Below are 27,692 nucleotides of genomic sequence, written 5' to 3' on the forward strand. Positions count from 1 at the left end.
CCACGTTTCATCGGGTGCACCGTGTACTAGTTCCCGTGTACATATTCTGTATGTGAGTTTGCAAGTATCCCGGAATTCACAAATGCTTTTTTTTTGGATGACAACGAGGTCAGTATGAAGTTGCCATTACATTAGTTGCAAGATCGTGGAAAGACCAGTGAGGGTCACATATCAAAAGAAGCAATACTGTAGTACACTTACATGTATTTGTTCTGATACAGTTTTGATTTACGAAGTGACTAACAGCGGAGCTCTGGATGGGATATGTTGAAAAAAATTTTTTATTTAAAGCTACAGCTCAGCATGAACAAGTGTCAGATATGCTTCCCATGATTTGGACTTTTTTTTATGTAGGTGATTGCTTATTGCCTATAGCCAAAGTATCTTAGTGCTGTAATTATGTACCCACTGATGGCATGAGGCCACTGTGGGCCAGCATGAACAATTCAACTCCAGCGCTGTGGTAATTGTTGTTACCCACTGTCTACCCCAAGGGTGACCCCTGCTTCCCGAAATGCAAACACATGCAGATACAGATGCACATACTCAAACACATTAACACACAATGTTGACACAGCTTCGGCAGGGATGACCCCCCGCTCCCCCCCCCCCCCCCATTCACACACACATTACACACCATATCCCCCCTTCTGGCTTCTTGATCCCTCATCCTATCGTCCTTCGCTACACACAGACACACAGACACAGACACACACACACACACACACACACACACAGTGCTGTTTAGAGATCAGAAGCCCAGCTCGGAGGCCCCACACCTGGGCATATTTGTGGAGGAAGCGGGCCCTGGGCGGGCTGCGCTCCATGCGCCTGTCGACTGGCTCCACCAAGTCTGGCCAGCTGTGCTCCTGGCCTGGCCTCTTGCTGTGGGGGCTGTGCAGCTGGGAAAGGCATGTTTCCCAAAAGGGGAGAAAAAAGGACAGCGAGGGGAGGAGGGAGGGAGGACATAGAAAAGAGGGGAAAAAAAGGGGCTTTAGGTTATTTCGAGATCATTACACATTTATCCCTGGGCTTTCCTAAAGCATCTCCTTTTGTATGAAAAAAAACATACCCCAGTTGATTCTAAATAAGGTCGGTTAATGCTTTCCGGTTAATTAATAATTTTTTTTATAGACATTATGAAGCAAATGTATATCTTTTGAATCACATAAATAGTTGCCTTGTTTTGCAGTACACAGCAGCTGTAGTGTTTCAAAGCATAACTAATTACACATTGGATCTCACTTAAGAACTGTTCTTAGAAACAAATCTGGTCTTAAGTCCCACTATTTTTATGCACTTTTCAAGACCAATGTGGCAATCACCAATGTATGTTTTCTGAAGAATACATTGAATATTACAGTACAAACATATTAGCATGTCATGATTGAACAAAATCGGATTTAGCCTGATGCGCTAATTTTCGAAGACTTACTATACTGATGAAGATATAATGGTATTTTGAGTCTCATAATATTACACAACTGTAGAATTAAACACCTAAATGTGTGTATGTACTATATATGTAGTGTATGTGAAAGCTCTGTTCTGTTTTCTGTGCCACATATCTCTGGCAGGGCTTTAGGATATGTAATGTAAATGTCTTCAACTGAATTCAAGTGTTATTTTGTGATTCTTGAAAATGAAACATTTACAATTGGACTATTACTTGGGTGTTGGACCTGCATGCACGAAATGTTATTTGGATACGATGCACACATGCAAAGCTTTCACCAGATTTAAGAGACAACAAACAAAGAGTTGCAGAATTTGCTATTTCAGATGTCACCTCTTCCTGTGTGTGTACTTAGCCCGCTGCCATGTGGAGCTCCTTGGGGCTGCACAGCTGAGCCAAGCTGCATTTCAGGAAGAGGAGGACGTGTGGAAACGCTGGCTGCCGTGTCCGCCTGTCACTCAGCAGTCATCCACGCTGAACCATGCAAGCCAGGCCTGGTGCACGATACAGCTGAGGATTCAGTGCAGGTCTCATCCTTGTCTTTCCTGAGGATGAATGTCAAATACTACACTGCCTTAATTACCACAGATTGAGAGTGAGATTGCACTGATCCTATCAGCAGTGCTGTTTTTTTTCCAAGTTAGGTTAGTGAAACAGCCAACCAAAGGTTGTTCCTAAATACTGCTATCTCTCTGAGGAATCTTGACTTGTTTGCTATCACACCGCTATTTTTTGCCGTGTGGAATAGTTCAGATCGTAGACACATTGATACTATCTGCGTTGGCAATCCAAACCCTTGACAGCTGCACAAGCTCTATTGCATCCCTTGGGCTTGTTTGACCTGAGAATGAGTGTTCAGGTGAAACAACAACAGGTTATCGAGTGCAACTACAGTATTTATTGCCCTGCCAGGTAGTTCTCCAAAGAGCACCTCAAATACAGACCCCTTTCCCTTTCCAAAACATTAGAATATCATGGAAAAGTTTATTTATTTCCATAATTCCATTCAAAAAGTTAAACTTTCATAGATTATAGTTTCAGGGCCCACAATTTAAACAATTGAAGGTATTTATTTGTTTATTTTTACATAATTTGGGTTTCCAGCTCATAAAAGCCACGAAATCAGGAATTCCAAAAATTAGAATACTGTGAAGAAATCACCATTTACTTCTCAGTTTTTGTACAAAAAAAAAAAAAAATTCTCAAAATATGGTACTTTCAAAATGATGATAATCAATACTTGGTTAGGAATCCCTTTGCTTTAATCACTGCCTGGATGCGCCGTGGCATTGAGGCATTCAGCCTGTGGCATTGCTTGGGAGTTATGCAAGCCCAGATTTTCTTGATGCTTGCTGTCAGTTTTTTGGTCTGGCTCCTTTTCCTCTTGACAATACCCCATAGATTCTCAATGCGGTTTAAATCCGGCGAGTTGCTGCTGGAAGATGAAATCTGCATCTCCATCCAGATCCTCAGCAGAAGGAATCAGGAAGTCGTCTAAAACATTCTGGTAGACTGTTGCGGTGACCTTGGATTTCAGAAAGCAGAGTTTACCAACACCTGTACTGGACATTGCACCCCAAATCATGACTGACTGGATATTTCACACTGGATCTCAAGCAGCTTGTGATCTGTTCTTCACCCGTCTTCCTCCAAACTCTTGGACCTTGATTCCCGAATGAAAGGCACACTTTACTTTCATCGGAAAAAAAGGACCTTGGACCATTGGCCAACAGTCCAGTCTTTCTCCTTGGCCCAGTTGAGACTCTTCCTACATTGGCTCAACCCGACAGTTGTAGCCCATCTCCCGGATGCGTCCGAATGTGGTGTTTTTTTTAACTTCCTCATTCCACTCTTTCTGGATGTCTGCTAGAGTCTTGAATCTCCTCTGTTTGATAATCCACGGTCATCTTTTTTGCTGGTGGATCTTCTCTTGCCACATTTTGTCCTTCCACTAGACTTTCCATTGATATGCTTGGACACAGCACTCTGTGAACAGCCAGCCTCCTTAGCTATGAACTTTTGTGGCTTACCCATCCAATGGAGGGTATCAATGATGGTCTTCTGGCCAGTTGTCAAGTCTGCAGTCTTCCCCATATTGAACCAAACTGAAGCAATTTAATGACACCTGGGGAAAGGTGCTTTTGAGTTTAGTCGATGATCCATGTGTGACACTCAGTTTAAAACATTTATGGCCTGCAAAATTTGGGCTGATTTCTTCACAGTATTCTAATTTTTGGAATTCCTGATTTCGTGGGTTTTATGTACTGGAAGCCCAGATTATATAAAAATATAAACAAATAAATACTTGAAATTGTTTAAATTGTGGGCCCTGAATCTATACTCTATGAAAGTTTAACTTTTTGAATGGAATTATGGAAATAAATACACTTTGCCATGATATTCCAATTTTTTGGAAAGGGTCTCTATATAAAAGCCGCCAAGAAAACAGAGGTTGAAGGACACAGAGCACAGTCTGTCTGTAAGGAGCCCATGTGTTCACTACATCCCTCCAGTTCAAAGGAGAGCCCCACAGTTTGACCCCAGGGGACGTCAAGGTGGCTTAGTCACTGGCATCAGCCCGTAGCCTCACCATAGGCTGCATTGGTCCGCAAGCCGGGATGTGGTCCTCTATACCCAGGCCAGTCTTGTTCCTCACTGTCGTCTCTCCACAAAGCTGACCCTGCTGGCCCAAAAGGAACATACTGTGACGGAGTGACATAAGGTGAACATATGCTGAAGTGGGTGTCAGGAAGTCTAATTGTTCTAAACTAAAATAGCATTCATGGCTGATAGGTGATGCATCGTAGGATGGGAAAAACTGAAAGCTCAGACAGAGAGGCGTCTCAAATCAAACAGTTTCTTCGTTTTGCTGGGCCTCCTACACTCTCACTCCTCATGCTGCTTTTTCCTCTATAGTTCAATGTTTCTATGTTTGCTCATCCACCACCCTCCTTGTGGGAAGTCTATGTTCTCCGAGATTCTTCTGAGGCCATGTTTATATAATTACCATCTTGAATACATTTTAATAACTGTCATATGAATATGAAGATGATCCAAGTGCACAAGGATCCCTGAAACAGAATCTATCACCATAGTCAACACAGCAAGCGTGCAACAGCAGCTTGTAGACAGACTTCTTGAACTATTAGTGCCTCCAGGGAAATTAGGGAAAGATTGCCCAGGATTGAATTTTAGATCTTCTCACTGAGGTCATACGATTGAAACATTTTTGGGAACAAATAAGCCTCCAAAGTCAAACCAAACCTCTGAGTTCAAATCGCAATCATGACATTCAGCATAGCTAACAAGAGCTCAGTTTAATGCGCCTTAAATGATTCACTTGTTTATGTCTTGATTTTTCTTTGTTCTTTTCTGATACGTATTCCAAAAGAAGGAGAAGAAGAACATACAAAGAAGTTATAGAATTTGTTATCAATGTTGGTTAAGAGTGTGTTATTTCTTTTACGTCTTGCTATTAAAAATGTTCTTGAAATTTAAAGCAAGATGCTGCAACATGACTCACCTTTACATTACACCCATTTGAGCTGGTTGGTTCCTCAATCACCCGGATTTATGATTTGAATTGTTTAACAGAATCAGGGATCACAAAGACAAGGTCTCCTGGATTTTGTGAGTCCTCATGGCTGGCTGCTACTAAGCACACAAAGCGAGCAAATTGGTATTCACACATACCGATTTTTAACATCTTAACCAATTTTTAAAATGCAAAAGACGCCACACGACAAGAAAAAATTGGCATGTGTGTGCTTACTGCTCATACAGTGGGCGGTGCACTCGAGTTGACCAACACTGCACACCACGCACATAACGATATCTCCACGAACAATCCGAGTCCGAGTCGGACGAATCAAATGTCTGGCGTAGTTCCAAGACTGACCTGTGAAAGGCAGCATAGTGCCACAGGACATCCAGACTGTAGGATAATATGAAGGTTGAGTAGTAGAAGAAGAAACAGAAGCAGCTCGGCTAACGGTTCGATTATCTTGCAACTATATTGCAGTTGCAAAGTCTTCTCCTTGTTATTTTTGACTGTGGTGAACGACTTGGAAGACACTTTTATACAAACACTCAACACAATAATTTGCTCTATTTGTTATTCACTTCCTATTTGTCTATCGTTCCGTTTCAAGGATTGGCAATCCAGGAGTCAAACTCAAGCTCAGCCAAACTCAATGTTGAGCTCACATCTAAGAATCGTAACTACTGAAGACATTTAAAATCCGTGACTACTGGCCACGACTGTTTGAGAGTTGTTTGGAGACATGCGACAATCGACCCTTTGCTGCTTTTTTAATTTGCTCGAATAAAAAAAAAAACGCTGTCGTCTCACGGGAGACAGCAGACTCAGAAGATCTGGTTGACTGACTTCATTCCAGTTAATCTAGTAAAGTCAATGAATAAGTTAAATATTGCAATATCTACTGATATTATGCACATGATATGATATGGTGGTACAGTTCATGACTGTTCACAACAGCATAATACAAAACGCGTGGAAAGTTGTTTTAAGCACAAAACTAAAAACAAATAATAAAAGCGTCACTTTCCTGGTCGGCTGGATTGATATATTGAGCTATAGCAAGCTTGGAGTTTTACAACCATGCCTGCATGTGTAAAGTGCAATTATAACTTTGGGATAATTATAGGGTTTGCTGTTATAGGGCAAAGTCATCACACTTGCACAGTTGTTTATCACATATTTGTCATGTTATAGCATACTTGCAATGCCCAAGTCCTGGTGGGCACCCGTTTCCACTCTCACTTGCTCTCGTCAGCCCAGAATAAATTAACCATGATAAGTGTTATAAAGATGAGCACCGAGTGGTGAGACTTGCCCAGCGGCACCTTATTTTAGCGAGGGAGCCTTTTTGCTGCTCACCCAACAACCGCTACTTCCTCATCTCACAGCCAGATGGACGTCAATGCAGTAACCATCAGTATACCTGTCACATTACTTCTAGATATTCCAAATAGATTAATATTAAATTTGTCATATGTCTCTTAATCGTATTTCCATGTGATGCTGCCCTTCAGTCCGCACTTTAGAGTAAATGATATATCTCTGGGGGCTCTAATTCATTTGGCATAGGCAAATGAAACCTGCTATACAGCAGAGTAAATGGAAAATACAGTATAGAGGGAAAATCAGGTCCCTGGAGGTACAGAGGGTGAAAGAAAGAAAAAAAAGCCCTGACAAAAGCAGAACGGGAGTATTATCTGTGCAGCTGTCTGTGCATCAGGATGTCACTCCCAGAGAGTCGGCTCCAACCAGCCTGATCACAGAGGCAGCACAGGAAGTCCCACAAAAAGCAAAGGAAGTGAGCACGAGCTCCAGGAAGTGATTTTTTTTTTTTTGCAGCATCGGCTCCACGAAGTCTGGAGCATGGGAGGGAGGAGGAAGGGAGGCAGCCCGGCTAAACACCAGAGTGTGAGAGAGAAGGAAAAGGGAGGGAAAAACCGACAGTGGGAGGGAGGGAGGGAGAGATTAGGGTATGCACATTATAAGAGTAGTGACATCTGTCTCCATGCCGCCCAGCTGTGTGTCATTTAGTGAGCGCTTAGAAAAACCCGCCTGGCATCAGTGAGTGATGTGCCTGACGCTGTGGCGCCAGGCGTTCCACTTAAAATGACATTGGGTGCCACCACTGACCATTTCCTTCTGCCTACGCACAAATTGCTCACTTCAACGCAAGTAAACACAGGCTTGTTTCTTGGGTTTTTTTTTCCATTCTTCTTCTGCAATCCATTACAATAGAATATGAAATGTGGCATTCACGCTCCCTCGCACATTACTGCGATTCAACAGTAACCAAGCAAACAGACAGCATCAGGACAAACAGATTAGTGGCTCTGGTGACACACACACTCACACGCACAACCACACACACACACACCTGTGTTCACATATTTACCACCTAAGCCGTCATTTTGCATGTAAATAGAATTCGTCGCTATGTTGAGGATGTGCTAACTTCCTCAGTGTTGCACCTGGACTGACGGCTTTTGCATTAAGTGGAATGAGGGGAGGCGGCATGGTGGAGGACTGCATGTTCTCCTCGTGTCTGCGTGGGTTTTCTCCGGGCACTCCGGTTTCCTCCCACATCCCAGAAACATGCATGCTAGGTTAATTGACAACTCTAAATTGCCCTTAGTGTGAATGTGTGCGTGAATGGTTGTTTGTTTATATGTGCCCTGCAATTGGCTGGTGTCCAGTTCAGGGTGTACCCAGCCTCTCGCCCGAAGATAGCTGGGATAGGCTCCAGCACGTCCGCGACCCTTGTGAGGATAAAGCGGTACAGTAAATGGATGGGTGAATGGATGGAATGAGGGGAGTGAGGTTAGAGGCAAGAGGGGAACATCAGAGGTGTTAATGGCGTAAAACCTGATAATTGGGGGGTACTTAGTCAACTATTGTCACAGTGAGGGACAACAGATGAGGCCTCTTTTTTATTTATGTGACTTTCAGAATGGGACATATTGAGTTCATGACACTTGTGTATCTGTTTTTAACTTCTCTATTCCAATACTGACTGATGTTTCTTAAGGCTTCTTTATGCTCGCGCTGGCGGAGACCGCGCTGACGTCACTGCGGCTGTCCCGCGCGTAGTTGGCCTTTATACCCGAGGGCAACCCACGTGCGCAGTTTTGAAAATGTACTGCAGTTCACCTCCAAGTCGGGGGTGTCGCTACAGCTGGTATGGCTAGGACACCACAGGGTGGAGTTTCCTCTGCATTTTTTTGGGCCATTTCCATTTTTGGCCGTTTTTACTTTCCTTTCAGTAACAAAGAACAAAGCAACAACAATGGTGACCCTGAAACAGCGTCTCCTAGAACAAATGGCCCTAGATGACTAGCTGATACGTTGAATTATGCTTCAAAATTGATCGAGAAGGCGGCGGCGTAGGTGGTATGTAGAACCGAGGGGCACGCTGAGTACGTCGTCACAGCATGTGACTAAAACGGACCAATCACGAGAGATGACCTCTGCGGCGTTCGACGCGCAGCAACAATTTTTGCCGTGTGCAAGTCAAACTACGCAGAGGGGCCATAATAATGTCTGCCCAATGACATTTAAAAAAAGTCATTTGAATTGACTTAATTTGAACATGTACTCCAGTTGATTAAAATGCATTCAACTAACAAATATTATTTGATTATTTTCAAGGACTCCATCCATTGTGCATATGCATTCCTCCGTAACATGCACTGATAATTTCTAAAGGATTGATCCACACTACTGAATATCCGTTAGTTTTTTTATTATATTATATTATATTATATTATATATTTTAGTTTGCATACATTTATGCTAATTGCCAAATGAACCCAAATTACCAGTTAATTCCCAGTGTGTATTGTTCGATTGCGATGGTTACAACAACGTCATTGTGAGTTGCTAGAAACACATCTGCAGTGCACCTTCACAAACATAAAGCATTTTGTTTTTCTAGTGTTGATTAAGATGGAGAACTCATTTTGCGGCCAAACATACAGTACAAGATGTTCTGTGTCATAAACACAAAGCAATACAGTGTTATGCTGGTTGCAAAACTACACCCCAAGTGAGTTCTTCAAATGCAAAATCCAGACATCTAAATGACACGCTAGACCACTTTGACTTCACACAAAGATGGATAAGAAGAAGCCATCGTGTCTCAGTGCAGCCAGTGCGACCTGTACTGTATCTTGGTGTCCTCCTGCATGTCCTTTGCCTCTGACTCCGCTCATTCTTCCCGATAAATGATAACGTAAAAAGCATATGCTCTCCATTTGTTATCAGACCCTATCGGGGCCTTAGAAGCCTATCTGCTGAGGCCTCGTCAAGGTCAGAACGCTGTTCATCCAAAAATCCTTCGGGCCTGTGAGTGCCTTTCAGATGGGACCAGCGCGTCTCCGAGTCTGCCCGGTACACACAGTCAAAACATTTGGGTTGGATTCGAGCAACAGACATAATTCAGCACAGCTTTGAAAGCAAAAGCTGATAATATTCAATATAACTTCTGTCATCGCACTTGAGAATGAGTGCTCTGGCTCGAGGCCAGTGTGCTATATTTGGTCATTTAAGCAGGCTTTTAATGACTTCACCAAAGCAATTTTAGCCCAAGTCTGTGTGTCGTTTCAGTCTCATTTTCAGTAAACTCTGTGATCACCTGGCCTTTGCTTTCCGCAGGCCTTTCACTGCGAGCACAAAGAGCCAAGGGGGCATTACCCACAAGAAAAGCCCAGCTTTGGCTTCTTTAAGAAAGCAGAGGTTTAGCTCTTTCACTTCCACTGCATTGTTATGCTAAGGCCCAGCTTGGGAATAAGAGTGAACCATTAGCATCTGAAGAAGAGCCAACATCTGAGGGAAACACGTCTTTAAGGCCCCAAAGAAAAGAATCCATGCTGTCTCTCCCTCTCATTTTCTCATTCTCTCACTCACTTGCTTGTTCCTCAACTCCTCTCTCATTCCTCGCCGTGCGTTGGTCCATTCTCTATTCTTTCAAGCTTCTCCTGGTGCCTCTTTTGGCGCCAAGTGGGTTAAGAGATGTATGCGTGTGTGTGGGTGTGTGTGGAGAGAGAGAGAGAGGATTAGAAATTGGAATGCTTGATGATGACACAATGAATACGGCTCTTGACACAAACTGTATAGCTGTACCAAAGATGTAGTCTGAATCGATTAGAAATGGAATCCACATCAGAGAAGATCATTGGGCCACCAAGACGGTTAAAAATATTCAATGTGATGTTTTAAATGTGAATTTGAAGCAATTTCTACTTAGCTAAAGTGCGGATATGTGACACGGTCAGCTATTATGACATATAATGACCAGACTATTATGTCACGTTAAACAAGTGAAAAGGCGGCACGGTGACCGACTGGTTAGAGCGTCAGCCTCACAGTTCTGAGGACCGCGGTTCAATCCCCGGCCCCACCTGTGTGGAGTTTGCATGTTCTCCCTGTGCCTGCCTGGGTTTTCTCCAGGCACTCCGGTTTCCTCCCACATCGCACAAACATGCATTAATTGGAGACTCTAAATTGCCCGTAGGTGTGAATGTGAGGGCAAATGGTTGTTTGTTTGTATGTGCCCTGCGATGGGCTGGCAACCAGTTCAGGGTGTACCCCGCCTCCTGCCCGATGATAGCTGGGCTAGGCTCCAGCACGCCCGTGACCCTAGTGAGGAGAAGCGGCTCAGAAAATGGATGGATGGATGAAACAAGTGAAAAGTTTGATGGATGATGTGGCAAAGTGTCCTCTTGGCGTTGATTTTGTTGCAAAAATTCACACCTGTAATATGTAGTGTGTCTAAAAAGCTGCATTTGAATGCAGTTTATACGCTTGCTCAAAGGTGTCAAACTGGTGGCCCGGGGGCCAGATCTGGCCCGCCACATCATTTTTATGTGGCCCGCGAAAGCAAATCAAAATTGCTCATTGTGTTCTGGTGTAATACCATTGAGATATTTGCAAGCATTTTTTTGAAAAGAAATGTAATTGTTGAAAAACATGTTTTTATAGGCTTCTGATTTCAAAACTGGTTATTCATCAATGTGTTGTGTATACTGTATGTAATTAGAATATATGTCGTAATCTTTAATTTATATGGGTTCACAGTTGTAGCGGCCCTCCGAGTGAAGTCATAACTACGATGTGGCCCGTGACAAAAATGAGTTTGACACCCCTGCACTAGATGCTCTACGTTCTGTCATAATTTAGTGAGCTTTTACTTGTGCTTATGTCTCATAATAATGCAAGTACTGTATGTTTAATGTTCACATGAGTACAGACAATCAAGCTGGAACAATCACATTTCTTGGATAATTTAACCTGGCAACATTTTGAGTTTCCATGAGTGAAAGCAGCTTGTTGTAAACAGAGTAGGCTAAACATACTGACAAAAGAGCTGCAGCCAGTTGAGGGGCAGCTGTGGGATAAATCACTGTGCCGACACACACACACACACACACACACACTCACGAAATCTTGGGTGGGAACCCACAGATGCTCCCCTGAATAACAGCTGGAGTGGAACAAAATATGAGAACGAGAGTAATACTTTTAATATACCGTCGGCGACCCGGGTTCAATCCCCGGCCCCGCCTGTGTGGAGTTTGCATGTTCTCCCCGTGCCTGCGTGGGTTTTCTCCGGGTACTCCGGTTTCCTCCCACATCCCAAAAACATGCATGAATTGGAGACTCTAAATTGCCCGTAGGCATGACTGTGAGTGCGAATGGTTGTTTGTTCCTATGTGCCCTGCGATTGGCTGGCAACCAGTTCAGGGTGTACCCCGCCTCCTGCCCGATGACAGCTGGGATAGGCTCCAGCACGCCCGCGACCCTAGTGAGGAGAAGCGGCTCAGAAAATGGATGGATGGATGGATGGATACCGTCGGCGTAAGCTGTGGTGTATATATACAAACAAAAAAAGGTTCTTAGTTTTGTGTGGCCACTAGTTACAGGACGGACTTCATAGGGTTCAATCATAAGTGCCTCATAGGCCAATTAAAAATGGCATACACCAGTCACGTCTACTGGGCCATTTGAATGGCCAACTAGGAGCTGACGGCATGGTGCCGCTGGACAGAGAGCATCCAGAAACAAGAAATAAAAATAGCATTGTAAGATTAAGATTAAGAATAATTGATCTATATTTAATAATATATACAGTGGAAATTGAACACAGTCTGTTCCGAGACCTCTGATATGTTCAAATTTAGGATGAGCTTTTCAAATAGAAAAATAGAAATTAGAATTTAAAGGCTTTACAAACAATAATAAAAATAATAATATTTTAGGTTTCAAATAGCGAATGCAGCCCATGGGGAGCACAAGCCGGTGCAAACTGTAGGCCGGTCACAAGCAGATGAATCCAGAGGGTTGCGTCAGGAAGAGATGGGAAGGATGTGCAGCAAGTTAGAGTGAATATGGATAGAGATGGAAATATGTTGACTGGTGCCAGTAGTGTGCTAATTAGATTGAAATAATACTTCGAGGAGTTGATGAATGAGGAAAATTGTGTCTTTGTAGATATAGAGAAAGCCTATGACAGGGTACCCAGGGAGCAACTGTGGTACTGCATGCGGAAGTCTGGAGTGGCAGAGAAGTATGTTAGAATAATACAGGACAGCAGAACTAGGGCAGCAGAACAGTGGTGAGGTGTGCTGTAGGTGTCACAGACAAATTTAAGATGGAGGTGGGACTGCATCAGGGATCAGCCCTGAGCCCCTTCCTCTTTGCAGTGGTGATGGATAGGTTGACAGATGAGGTTAGACTGGAATCCCGTGGACCATGATGTTTGCAGATGACATTGTGATCTGCTGTGAAAGGAGGGAGCAGGTGGAGGAACAGTTAGAATGATCGAGGCATGCACTGGAAAGCAGAGGAATGAAGATTAGCCGAAGTAAAACAGAATATATGTGCATGAATGAGAGGAGTGGTGGGGGAAGAGTGGGGCTACAGGGAGAAGAGATAGCAAGGGTGGAGGACTTTAATACTTGGTCTCAACCGTCCAGAGGAATGGTGAGTGTGGTCAGGAAGTGAAGAAACGGGTCCAAGCAGGTTGGAATGGGTGGAGGAAGGTATCAGGTGTGTTATGTGACAGAAGAGTCTCTGCTAGGATGAAGGGTAAAGTTTATAAAACAGTGGTGAGGCCAGCCATGATGTACGGATTAGAGACAGTGGCACTGAAGAGAAAACAGGAAGCAGAGCTGGAGGTGGCGGAAATGAAGATGTTGAGGTTCGCTCTAGGAGTGACCAGGTTGGATAAAATTAGAAATGACCTCATCAGAGGGACAGCCAAGGTTCAATGTTTTGGAGACAAAGTTAGAGAGAGCAGACTTTGATGGTTTGGACACATCCAGAGGACAAATAGTGAATATATTGGTAGAAGGATGATGAGGATGGAGCTGCCAGGCAAGCGAGCTAGAGGAAGACCAAAGAAAAGGTTGATGGATGTCGTGAAGGAAGACATGAGGGCAGTTGGTGTTCGAGAGGAGGATGCAGGAGATAGGCTCTCATGGAAAAGGATGACGCGCTGTGGCGACGCCTAAAGGGACAAGCCCAAAGGAAAAGAAGAAGGTTTCAAATAGCAACATTCTTAAGTGTCGTACAAGTGTAAATATGTATGTTAACAGCAGTCGTAAAACGCAAAAAAACATTAAAACATGTTCTCACTGACAACTTTGATGGACATTGTGGAAAGTGATTTGCATCGTACGAAGACCTCTTGCTTCTTCTTAACCTTCTTAACTGTCATCAATCCAGCCATCCATTTTCTAAACTACTTATCCTCACTATGGTTGTGGTCGTGCTAGAGCCTATCCCAGCTGACTTTGGGTGAGAGGCTGGGTACACTCTGGACTGGTCACAGGGCACATATACTGTCAACAAATAACCATTTACACTAAGATTCATACCAAATGGACAATTCGGTCTTCCGGTAACGCGACATGCTCGAAATGTGGGAAGCAGGGAGACCATAAACTCCCCATAGGAAAGCCACAGTTGATATTCAAATCCAGAACCCTTAACTGTGAGGCAGACGTGCTGACCACAAGCCAGGGTGTTTTTAGAACCCCTGTGGCCTCCAGGCAAAGATGACCATGGAGGCTCCCCTAAAAACAAAAAACAGCATGATGGATAGGCAAAGACATTATTTATTAAATAATTAAGAGAAATAAAACATCCGCCCCATTACGTAGAATCCCAAATCCAAATGTGTGATTGCACTGTCTACAGAGTAATTCCAGTTGTGTCATTGACCTGGGCCAATGGGCCGTCTCTCAGGGACCCCTTCAGCTTGGGGCCCTTGGTAATTGGTTGTACCTCTTAACTATCATACAAGTGTCAAAAGAAGTTAGCTTCGCAATCAGTTTCATTTACAGTTCAATGGTCATCGTCATGTTTTCCACTTTGTCATCACTAATGATCACATCCGTACACACACTCACTAAAGCAAAGCAAAAAAAATAAAAAGTGACCTGAATTCTTGTCAGCTGTCAATAATAAAAAATTTTGCATGAAGGTAGAACGTTTTTTTCTTTAAAAAAAAAAAAAAAAAAAAGGATCCGCCAAATTGTACGACATTTGGGGTAATAATGCTGAGTCAGCTGTCATCCTTCAAGAGCACTGCCCTCAGCTAACTGTTGACATAAAAAAGGGGCCAGTTATGAGTGGCATGATAATAAACCACCCCCACGAGCAATGTGAAACCTACTGTATGATAAACGAGACCCTTGCAAGCCTCTTTGGTCAAAACTTTACAGCTGACTAACTGCTCGCTGAAACACAGAGTTAGTTTAGGAAAAAGATGGATGACTAAGTTGTGCACCTGCCTCTCTTTCAGGAGGGGAGGGCTGAGTCCTTACGAAAAAAAGGAATTTCCAAGGACAGGGAACATGTTGTGAAATCAAATTGCGCATGTGACCTGTACAGCTGCAGAGGGAGGGGATTGTTGTGTGTGGAATAGCATGAATCACCAGCAGAGTCCCTCAAAATTCAGAACATACTTTCACCTCTTGTCCATTTCTCGCTCTCACCACTCTCTTTCTCTCTGTCTAGTCTGGTCTTCAAACCATCCATCCATCCATTTTCCATACCCCTTACCCTCACTAGGGTCGCGGGTGTGCTGGAGCCTATCCCAACTATCTTCAAACCATGTCTTTTTGAACACAAGATTTGGATTAGTAAAATGATCACATTAACCAAGCTAAAAAGATGTGAACACAAACACACACAGACACAGACACAGACACACACACGCACAAACATGCACCCACACACACACACACACACACATATCTAATACGGAACTAATAATGACCTCGTCTCGATTTACTCACAAATGTACAAACTCAGTCAGTGTGAAATCTGGGACTGTTTAATTGAAAACAAAGCTGCTATACTCACTCGCAGGAAGCTATGACTTATCCTGTTGTATGTGTATGTGTTGACCACGCCCACAATAGGTGAAATCCACACGTTTTTTTGACTTATACATATTTTAAAACTTCCCCAGACTCTTATACAGACTCTTCCCCACACTCCTTTTAACCTCTACCCTACTCTTATAAACACTTTCTACACTCTTAAACACTCTTCCCAGCAGTAATGCACAGTAGTGCTGTACACTATTTACATTGTATTCCTAGTAATATGTTTTTATTTTTTTTATTTTGTTAACAGTTTTAATGTGAAGCATTTAGTGTATTTTACCACAAAAAAATACAGCATTCACTAAAAATCCCACGATATGGCGCATTATGCGCGATGTGAAGATGTAAAAAAATCTGCAGAGGTTTATTCTACTGTATTACATTGTATTGTCTGCCATCTAATGGAAGAGTATTTGTTTTCTGCCTCTCACTATACCCTGCTGGCATAGATAGATGAACAAAACTATATTTGTGATAATTTGCTGTGGCAACCCTGATGACGTCTTACGGCCCACTAGTGTACCACGACACCCTGGTTGGGAAACACTGGTTTAGACCATCCAGCCTCAATGTCAACACCGCCGAAGTGGTTTGCTAAGCCCAGCTTTGCATATACAGTGCTTCTAGTACCCACAATAAGTCATGTCTGCGTCCAATACAGGTGTCCAGTTCATATAGCACCCCTCCACCACTGCAAGCTTCCACATATTGGTTGTGACTGCCATCCGAAGTAAACAACCTCATGAGTCATTTGCTTTTCCTGGACGAGGACACTATTACAAGGGAGATGTCACTTAACAACGGAGCCGGAATGTTGCCCTGGCCGCCGCAGTCAGCCACCTGCACTGAACTGGGGGGTGAGGAGGAAGAGAATGTGTGTGTGTGTGTGTGTGTGTGCGCGTGTGACTTCTGTGTGTTGTATGTGTCACATGATCTCATGCTGATGAAGAAACTTTTGGATGACTCTGGCATTGTTCATTTTAAATAAGGTGTGTGCATGTGTGTGTGTGTGTGTGCGCGCGCGTGTGTGTGTGTATACTGTATATATATATATATACACAGCGTATTTAACATGTCACCATTTTTCTCACTAAATATACTTACAAAGGTGCTATTGACCTGAAAATTTCACCAGTTGTTGGGAACAACCCAATTAATACATACAGACAAATAAAGTAGAACGAATAAGCTCAGAAATTAAGTTGTGTGTAAAAAATGTGAAAAGACTAAAGGAAAAAGTATTGAACACATGAAAGTGAGGTGCAAAAAGGCATGGAAAGCCAAGACAAAACCTAAAATCTATCAATAATTAAACAGCAATCCAGCCCCTTTTCAGTGCAAATGAATATCAGCCGGTTCAGTCCTAATTGATGGCCTACAAAAAGGTCTCATTGCCAAGGTGTGAGTTAAGACACATTTCATGATGGGTAAGAGCAGAGAGCTGTCTCAAGACCATCACGAACAAGTTATTGCAAAACATAACGATGGCATTGGTTACAGGCGCATAGGTAAGCTTCTGAATGTTCCAGTGAGCACGAGTGGGGCCATAATACGTAAGTGGAAAGCCAATCATACCACCATAAATCTGCCTCGATCGGGTGCTCCTCACAAGATTTCTGACAGAGGAGTGCAAAGAATAATCAGAAGGGTTGTCTAAGACCAAAGGACCACCTGTGGTTCAAAAAGACCTGGACTTAGGAGGTACTGACATCACAAGGAAAACAGTGTACAATGTACTCGCCGCCATGCCCTCTATGCACGCTCACCACGCAAGACCCCATTGCTAAAAAAAAAAAAAAAAAAAAGCATGCCAAAGCTCATTTAAAGTTCGCTGCAATACATTTGGAGAAGCCAGTTAATCACTGGGAGAAAATAGTCTGGTCGGATGAATTTAACTATTTGGATGCCATAATGCACACCACATTTGGCGGGGAAATAGCACTGCTCATCACCCTAAAAACACCGTACCACCAGTAAAGTTCGGAGGTGAGAACATGATGGTGCGCGGCTGCTTTTCAGCAAATGGTACTGGTAAACTTCACATTATTGAAGGAAGGATGAATGGGCAAATGTACAGAGACATACTTGACAAAAGTCTGCTGCCATCTACGAGGATGATGAAAATGAAACGAGGGTGGACATTTCAGCGGGATAATGACCCAAAACATACCGCCAAGAAAACTCTCAATTGGTTTTAAAGAAAAAAGAAAAGGTGCTATAATGACCCAGCCAATCACTTGACTTGAATCCAAACAAAAGTCTATGGAAAGAACTGAAACTCAAGGTCCATAAATGAAGCCCACGGAACCTTCAATATTTGAAGACTGCTTGTGTGGCGGAATGGGCCAAAATCACACCAGCGCAATGCATGGGGCTTGTTTCTCCATACAGGAGGGTCTTAAAGCTGTCATTGCAAACAAAGGCTTTTGTACAAAGTATTAAATACATACCAGTTGGCGTGTTCAATACTTTTTCCCTGTGTCATTACACATTTTTGCAGCCAACTTAATTACTGATCTTATTTGTTCTACTTTCTTTGTATGTATGGATTACTAGGGTTGTTCCCAACATCTGGTGAAATTTTCATGTCAATCGCAACTTTGGAGATACATTTCGTGAGAAAAATGGTGACATGTTAAATACTTATTTCAGCTGCTGTATATATATATATAGTCCAGCTCAACCACAACCCTTATAAATGGTATGGAAAAGTGATGAATGGATGGATAACTTCCCCTCCAAAAGCAATCGAACAGTGAGGCCAGTTCATTTTGCTGTAAACTGAAAATATTTTGGTTCGACATCAAAAGAAGGTATGAACATGAGGATAGCGAGCAACATTTCATCTTTAATTTCCATGGTCTATACTTACATCTGGATTTGATACACATCTCAGATGACAGCACCTTTTGTAGAAAAACACCAATTTTTCCCGTGAGCTCAAGTATTGGAACATGTGACTAACGAGTGTATTGCTGCCAGGGAGTGTCGTATTATTCAAAGTTAAATCCGAGCCATTGCACAAACATTCGCCATAGTCAGTACAACTATTTGGAATGTTCTGGATAAGGAAGAAGCTACTGGGTGTACTAAGTAACAGAAGTTGAACGTGTAGACCAAAAGAAACATTTTGAGAGCCGTAAAGAAAGACCCTGAACCCGAAACAACTTTTAGTAACAACCTCCAGGGAGCAGGTGTGAAGGCATCTCACAATCTACTGTTCACAGAAGACTTCATGTACAGAGGCTACGCCAGATGATACAAACCACTCACTACCAAGAAGAATAAGGAGGCTTGGTTGGAATTTGCCAAAAGGTATAGAGATGAGCCTATGAAATTCAGGCACATTGTTTCATGGACGGACTGTATGTTTGTCCTAAGTTTGGCGAAAGAATCTGCTCATGATCCCAAACATACTTAGTAATACTTAATTGATGATGTAACATGAAGCAAAATAAACTCAGAAGTCTACAGAAACATTTTGTCTACTGCCAATTTAAAGAAAAATCTAACCAAACTCAGATTATTCATCATGAGGCAAGGTAATGATTCAAAACACACTGGCAAAAGAGCAATGGAGTTCATCAAGGGAAAGACGTGAAAGGTTTTAGACTGGCCAAGTCAATCGCTAGACTCAAACCCGAGAGAGCATGCATTGTAGCTGCTAAAGACGAGACCTATGTGCAAAATTTAATTTGAGCTATCTGAAAAATCATATAAAAATTACACACTTTTAGGAGCACAAACCTCAAATTTTTCACTCAGCACACCTTAGTGTCAATTATGCAAATGTAATAGTATTTCTCCATTGGTTTGGCCCATTCTTGAAGCAGATTACATTTTCAGAACTCTAAGATCATTTGGCAAAACGGTTTAACACAACAGCAATGCTTACTTGGAAAATGTCATATCTCTTCCATAACAGTTCACCCAAAACTAAATGATAAGCATTTTTATTCTCACACGTGCAAACTGTAAAAAGGGATATCATATATATACACGTACATATTTATCTACAATATGTGGATAAATGATCGCTGGTGTCAGTCAGATACCCGGGATCTCCAAAACCATCTCTTTTCAGGAAAACACAAACCAGGATGTATGTTGAGTCATTACAGTAACATTGCATTGTCAAGAGAGCAAGCCATTTTCAACACTTTTGGTCATTAATTTGTAAAAATAGCAGACCCAATTGGGGACCAACCATCATTTTGTAAAAAATAAATAAATAAATGGAAATTGACCAAATGTGGAGATAGGAATTTTCCGCCAGATGACAGTATATATATCCATATATATATATATATATTTGCCAGGATTCACAATCATGGAAAACTAACTAAGCATACTGTTTTGGTTGGCCACCTGTTCTAATTTCACCTGACAGTCAAATGTGTCATTCGTTCATTTTATCTTCTCACCAAATTTGGACAATTGAACAAACTATTTTATGCACGATGCACCAATGGCAAAAAACTGTAATGCATCACTTTCACTTTCTAACTTGCTAACATTAGACTACTGCACTCTCATGTGGGTTTTGTCAAATTCTTGTCTTCTTTTGTTTAATTATTTTATTTTGTTCACTACTTAGTTGCAAATCTGTGCCTTTCTGTGTGCTGATAATATTGTTTTGAACAACCCGGGCATGGTCCTTGACAACTTTTATTAGCAGGTCTTCTGAGCTGCACCTTGCAGCTGCCAGATGGTTCAACATCAAGAGAAGGGGAAATGTTTTTTCTTTTCTCATAATAAACAGATAAACACTCAAATGTGATGATACCCCCCATGGCCACTGTATGACCACTTGCACAACATAATGAGCTCCAATAGTAGAGTTGTATCAAACATTCTGTCTATAAAAACATTTTTAAAAAAATTTCAGTATTGACTTATCAATGTATTCGTTATTATTGTGGGTGCAGGGGTGTAAAACTGCACTGCAGGTTACTGAGAGCTGTTTCTGATATCATCTGTACCTCATCCATCCATTTTCTACACCACTTATCCTCACTAGGGTCACGGGTATGCTGGAGCCTATCCCAGCTAACTGCGGGCGAGAGGTGGGGTACACCCTGAACTGGTCGCCAGCCAATCGCAGCATGCGTATCTTATACCTCATAAATATTAGAACAGATTTGCTAGCTATGTTATTAATCCTTAGATAGATAGATAATAGATAGATAGATAGATAGATAGATAGATAGATAGATAGATAGATAGATAGATAGATAGATAGATAGATAGATAGATAGATAGATAGATAGATAGATAGATAGATAGATAGATAGATAGATAGATAGATAGATATTACATAAACCTGATAAGACAGCATTGTTATTTTAGATTGTTTAGATTTTGAAAGGTGTTGGAATGTTGTTATTCAATAATTATAATAAAAATCAATCAGAGAAGCAATAAGGTGAATTCTGACCTTTTTTTATGATTATAGACAAAAATTAAATTCAAATTAAAATGTACCCTAAGCAGATGTAATGAAGGGAGGATGTGACAGTTTCGATCTGCCTTGTCTTCAACAAGAATTTTAAATTGGAGTAGTTACTACAGCACCAAGAATAGACCACATGAACAAAGACACCTGTAGGAAGCTCTCAGTTCCTGGTGTGGCTTAGCCCTAACACGAGTATGAATATAATGAGTGGTCAATGCAATATGTGGAGGTAAGCAGTCGATGAGAAGCTCCCCAGTGAAGTGAAGAGGGTGACGACATCAAGCTTTGGGCTGTGATGCTGAATTGACAGCTTTGGAATGTGTCATTAATACTGATTCAATGGCTAAATCCATCCACACCCAGGCTCGCCACAGTGGCCCAGTGGGTAAATGTGTTATTCAGGGTCCCTAAGGACAGTCCAGTGGTCCGCTGTGTGGTCTACCCCCCCCCCCCCCCCCCCCCCCCCAAGAGAAGGGTGAGTCTGTTTTCTGCCTCTTGTCCTCCTTTGATATCAAGAGTGCTGGAATGGAGGAGTAAAAGTGGAAAGAGGGTGGGAGGGATTGGGGGGTTGCCGGGTCTCCCTAGTTGCCAAGCGAACACCATATGGGCAGCTCACTGGTGTTACTGGGGGCCCAGGGCTGTTCCCAGGATTCACATGATAATGAAGCCCGGGGCCATTCAGAGTGCTGGCCTAAAGCTGGGCCTAAGAGCTTTTGATAGCCCCCGGCAGGCTGTAGGCCTGCCCACCGCGGGCTCCGCCAGCTTTCCTGCCAGGCCTAAACCACCTGTTTGATTTTCCCAGGGCCCTGCCACAGTGGAGCAGAATACAAGGAGCAGGGAGGGGCAGCAAAGGAATGCCTTGCATTTTGTCACCAAGTATGTACTTCCCATTTACTTCCTCTTCAAAATTCTGCAGCCCTCCCCTCACATGCACTCACAGTTTGTCAAATAAACACACACACACACACACAGTATAACCTAGATGCATACACACACACACACACACACACACGCACACACAACCCTGCTTTTCCCTTTATCAACGCAGAAGAATGAAGTTTGAAAGTAGGGCACCTTCTGCTGCATCGGAGCTTCACACAAGCAGATCCCTGGAAGTGGGCCCTGGATGCGTGTCTCTTACGTGGGAACCAGGGGACGACGCTCCTGGGCAGGGCGGGGGACAAATTGGGGAGGAGGAGAAGGTGATGGGGACATAGTGGATGAACTGATGGGAGTGATGAGAGAAAGGGTGTTAAGCCCCAGTAAACCCCCCCTCAATCGCCGGGGGTCGATGTATGTTTACTGGGGGCACATTCCTTTATCGTGAGACTGGCCGGTCGATAATAATAACACCAGCACAGAAATGGCAGATGGCCTCAAGCCTAGTGTATTGTAGCTACTGTAAATGAAAAGAAATCATGTGTGAACAAAATCCCTGAATCTGAATATTTTTTAGCACGACTATACGTTATTATATATTCATATATGTTTCAGTGACATAGCACAAGCTTTTACATAGTATGCAATATTCCTATATACCTGTATTGTCTGCGTCTCGCTCGAGTAGCTTAGCCGTAGCCGTATAGAAAGTCTTTTCCGTGTCTGTTGCCTTGTCATATAGGCAAAAGTACAGTAAGAATGACAGATAAACATTTGTATTTTTTATTTTTATTTTTTAAATGGCTACCATGCAAAAACATAAAATAAATGAAATGTGTTTGATCCTCTGGGCAAGTTTCTGTGGTGGTTCTTGTTGTGAAATCATGTGATCAGAGGCACGCGGAGCAGGTGTGCAGGTGTGGCGCTGTGTATTCTGCAGCCACGACTGGTTCCCAGTGTGAAGGCGGGGCAGCGTTCCTGCAGTTTAACCTGAACTGCCGCCTTGCTGAGGGCTAAACACCTGCAACACAGTCACACAGTGAGGTAGAAACGGCAGCAGCGGGGGGGGGGGGGGGGGGGGGGGGGGGGGGGGGGGGCTGTCTCGTCTCATCTCACCTAACAGGGTCTCTGGTTGCTTCACTAACTTGGCACATTGTGCAGGTGAGGTGCTCAGGGGACAGCAAAGCGTTACAATGCCTCTGCAGTATAGCCCTATTGACGGTGACAAGAATACACGTAGCTACACCTGTTGCACCTGAATTGCTGTCTGGAGGACACCTGAATGAATAAGCAGATTCCCACACCCAAGGAAATTCACTTGCTCTTGTTGTTGCATCCTCTATACACATTGGATGAAAGGAAATGACAAGCGGGAGCGGAAACCCGAGCCCAGGCGTACACTGAGGCTCTCTGAGGTGCGACTTAAGTGTCAAGAGCGAAACAAAAACCTCCCCGAGGCCCAAATAACTTGATTATAGCCGCTCCACAATCAAAACAAAAGTGTCAGGCCCAATCTGTTCACTGTCAATGGCGGCTCTCATTTGTCAAGCCCATCCAAGAGGTTGGTTCTCAGGCAACTTGCACAATGCCCAGTGACAAACAGGAGGGCTCTCCTTTTAGCTCTGCCTGCCACCGGGAAGCCCATCTGAAGTATTAATCTTTGGGTGGAAGAGTGGAGGAGAGGGCTCAGCCTGGCCGAGCCATTGTCCCCAGGCCTCGGCCCTCTGAATGGGGCTTTGTCAGCTCCCCAGCTGCCACTGTCCGTGCTCCATCTTTGGGCTCGGGCTCTCATGTCCCCTGGCCGTGCTGACTGGACGCCTCTGTGCAGCTGTGGGGATGTGAGCGTTTGTTTGAGCGCGAGATGAACAGAGAGGTCAGGTGACGGACTATTCGTCTCATGCACAAATAGATGGCTTTACATCGCCTCTCGTTTGTCATTTTGAACTGCTGCATTCGGTATCCATGGATTATCACTCAACTTGCACAAATGCTTAACCATCAATAAAATAAAATAAACACGTAAAATTGCATCAATTTCACATTCGGGCAGAGCCTCAGGCGCTTCAGAGTAATTATTTCCTGACCTTCCCACTGTGGTTAAGTCCCCTAAAATCCCTATAGAACCTTTTTTGCCATGTATACATGGACTACAGGTGAAACTCAGTGGCAGCCTTGTGCTTGTTCGCCATGTGATGAAGCAGTTTTGGAGACATCATCATCAATGACAGTTGGTATTTGTGTTTGGTGTGGAATTTATCTATTTTGTTTGATGCATGCTTTTCTGTTCGCTCAAAGCACTTTGTAAAAGTGATTTTTAAAGATTCAAAGCTTTCTAATGTACAATATGACCATGAGTTTAAAGTTGACTATTATTCAGATCGTTTTAAGAAAAGCTCTGTTATTTGTTTGGTCTCCACTGCACTGCTATGGAGGGAATAGGGGGAGGAGGGCAGCTGGCCAGCAGCAATCAGGCCTGTCCCCCATGGGCATCTACTGGCTACCAGCTGGGAACAGCTGGTCCTCCTTCTGCTACTAGTGGACCTGGACTCAGTTGGAGTCCTGGAGAAGAGATGGCCTCACAGGATTTGACAAGCGGGTAGCATTCAAACATAGACCGGCTCTGCTAATGAAGAGGCCTCATTAGGCTACACTTGCAGTTTTTATAGAGGCGCATCTATTGTTCACTGTATAACCACTGGGCTGGTCAGGACAATGGAGAAGCTCATCGGGTTGTGTTGTCAGTTTTACTGTGACCTCAATGCAAAGTCAGTGTAAACTCACCCGACCGTCCACTGTGTGTGATGTCACCAGCAAAACGGTTTGCTGGAAGAAAGAAGAGGTGGAGGGAGGGCTGAAAAACGTTGATGGTGGTGGGCTAAGTTAGGTGGGGGGTGAGGGGGGGGGTGTAGATGACCAGCTGACGGAAGAAGGACTCGGGCGTTATTAGATTTGCAACAAGCCGTAACACTGTCCCCCATTGTGTTTCCCTCCACCCCTGCCCTCCCCCAAGCCGTGACCGTACAAAACACTAGCCAGCATCCCTTCCATCTCACCCCCTACTCACCAAACTCGAGCCGAACACCCCCCACGCTCACACCACCGACTAAAGCTCTCTCTCCAGGCAATTGCCACTGGAGTGGAAAGTATTCCAGAGTACAATGTCCGTGCTCTCAATGGGTGCTTTAGCATGCCACCAGTGCGCTGTCACCAGCAGATGGGGAGCTAATTAGAAGCCATTAAAGGGCTTTGATAGTGTGTGTGGGAACCAGGCAGTGGGAGATGACCACCGGGGTGTAAGGAGGGGTATGTTTTGGGGCTGGTGAATGCACACACACACACACACACACACACACACAAACTCGAGAGACCAAGCTGTTGCTGTCGGGCCAAGGACGTAGTCAAGAGGACACCTGTGGGTCTTCAAGGATCCCATGCAGACAGTACAATATGCCCAGTGGCACCCGCAGAAGGGCACCCACAGTCTCAGTCAGGGGCGAAAAAAAGCACTGGCTCCGGCCAGTCTGCGCTGCTGATGACACATCTCTGAACAGGAAGTGACTCCCAACCACGGGCCCTCAGTCATTACAAAGGGAGGTGCCAAGCCACACCACAGCGCACCAGCATCTCCAGGAATTTAGGCCGGGTGTGTGCACACAGCAGCTGACACTACAACACTAAATCTCACATTCAACTTCCTGTCACGAGCGGACCGTTGCAGCAAGTCTGTCATCACTCGGCTGAGATTAAGTTCTGACAATACGGTTGCATTTGACACCACGCACACACGCATGCCTTCCAGGTCTCACATGAGCCTCTCCACTCACCTACTCACCTGCACACAGGTGTGATCATTATCAAGCAAACAGGAAGAGCCTGACTGGGAACTGGAAACTAATCCCCCAGCTGTGAGGAGACAGCCTCTATGTGTGTGTGTGTGTGTGTGCGCACAAGCAGATGGAAGTGGGCCCACAGAAGGGCACCCACAGTCTCAGTCTCACACACACACACGTAACAGGAACCAGCTAGGCTGTGCAGAAATCCTCAAAAGAGGGTGCTGAGTTAGCAGCTCAGGCCTTTAGCTCAGCGGTCAAGCACACTTGACTCCCAACCAGTGAAACAGTAGAAGTGTGGCTTACGAACCCCAGTGTGGTTGACGGTGTAGTAAGTGTCACTGTGGTAGCAGCACAACCCAGAATGCAATGCTGAGCAAGACCATGCATACAGTAAGTATGCACATACATATATATTAAGAGTGGTCACGAATTGGTGGTGACTCAAACTGGGATTCAAGTTGGTGTGGAAAAGTAGTCATCGAATCACATTTTTCGGACTCAAATCATAATGAATCTTGGGATATTACGCTATTTATTTTATTCCGACAAGAGCTGCAAATGCTGCCACGGCGCATTTACTTGACAAAATACAAAATATTTCTTGATTTTTAGCCTGTGTTTATGGCCGACACCATTTTGACATACTGCAGTTTCTGTGCATGTGCATAGTTGTAGTTTGCACTTGCAGTCATGGATCACGGATGCAAATGTGACTCACAAGCACAAAACCAATCGGAAGACGCGCGGCCGTGCTTTAAAGGTCGGAGGACAAAGATGTTATGGGGTCAGTTAAAATTCATATTTGCATTGTTTATGTGTTATGTGATACATGCACGTCCCTTCCAGCAAGTTGTCAACTATAGTTTCGCTAAAAGGTTTTTATTTTGCGTATTGAGCACTCCCCGAACATAACCTAAGCTCAAGACACCGGGGTGAGGTTACTCTATCCACCGCAAGGGCTACTGGAAGTGACATTGCAATTTCCAAACACAGCGCGCTACACTCTATACGCAATGGCAAGCAACGTGTTGGAATATGAGGAGGAGGAGGAGGAGTTCGACGTACGAGCACCCAACTGAACTTGGCATCGTCAAACCGTACCCGTGTGAGGCGATCAGGTCGGAACCTGACAGTGACGACAACGAGCAGCCAAGTAGCAGTTGGACAACAGAAAAAGAGAGTGGCCACTGGGTCGATGTGACGGTATGTCAAAAGCACGTCATTTTATCCAGTCATGGCTAGAAATAATGGCACCCCAGGGGTGCCAATATTTTTTAGCAAGACTATACGTTATTATATATTCATATATGTTTCCGTGACATAGCACAAGCTTTTACATAGTATGCAATATTCCTATATACCTGTATTGTGTGCCTCTCAGTCGAGTAGCTTTATAACACGCCGCACAGAAAGTCTGTTGGCTTGTCATATAGGCAAAAGTACAGTCGACATTACTTAAAAGTACTGTGTGGGTCTTTTTTTCCTACTGTCCAGTACATAGTAACCATAATAAAGTCCTAGGTATATACAAGGAAATCCTCACCTCTCATCTGTGTGGCTTCGCCGCTAAACCGTGGCGGCTGCGTGGTTTAGTGAACTGATATTCATGGCAGCGCCACAACCGAAGCCAGCAACAAGCCGTCACTGGAGGGTCCAGAATGAATGAATGGTTGAGTCGAGTTGATCCAACACAGCGTGGCAGATGACGAGAGCTAGCCAGCTAGCCAGCCGCTAGTTGGCACTAGGAGGCAGAAAGTCCCAGCCAGCGATGATTTACGGCACCGATACAGGCGCAAAATCAACCTGTTTTTTACCTTTGGCCACAGTACGGCGAGGGATCTTGGTTAAAGTAAGCCATTTTAAATGAAAAAAGAAAAATGTTTCCGGTGGGAGAAGCGGCAGCCAAAGTGCGCCAGCATACTCGCTTTCCGGTTCAGTTTTCAAATATTAAACTTGAATTTTTCATTTATTGGACTCTGACGTCTTTTTTTTTGGAAACGTAAAAGGTAAGGATTTTTAATTATGATTTGGAAGTCAATTATTACTGTCAACACAAATAACGATGCGAGATGTAGAGGGTCCGTCAGAGCTCTATTACCTACTTACAAACTGTACATACATAGAAACAACCAATAAA

The 27,692-nt window shown here is 43.7% G+C and overlaps 1 long non-coding RNA gene across 2 annotated transcripts; it reads right to left on the reverse strand.

Annotated features, from left to right (window-relative positions):
• Nucleotides 1–660: 660 nt before the first annotated feature.
• LOC133484150 (uncharacterized) lies at nt 661–27,429 on the reverse strand. Of its 2 annotated transcripts, none has more exons than XR_009790294.1 (4): nt 27,099–27,429; nt 4,047–4,136; nt 1,790–2,001; nt 661–902 (listed from the first exon to the last, which is right to left on the reverse strand). It is a non-coding gene; the product is annotated as an uncharacterized LOC133484150 (long non-coding RNA). The 2 variants fall into 2 exon arrangements; XR_009790295.1 differs by lacking the exon at nt 27,099–27,429 and adding an exon at nt 4,980–5,112.
• Nucleotides 27,430–27,692: the final 263 nt, after the last annotated feature.

Source organism: Phyllopteryx taeniolatus, chromosome 9, assembly GCF_024500385.1.
Source record: "Phyllopteryx taeniolatus isolate TA_2022b chromosome 9, UOR_Ptae_1.2, whole genome shotgun sequence".
Lineage (NCBI taxonomy): Eukaryota > Metazoa > Chordata > Actinopteri > Syngnathiformes > Syngnathidae > Phyllopteryx > Phyllopteryx taeniolatus.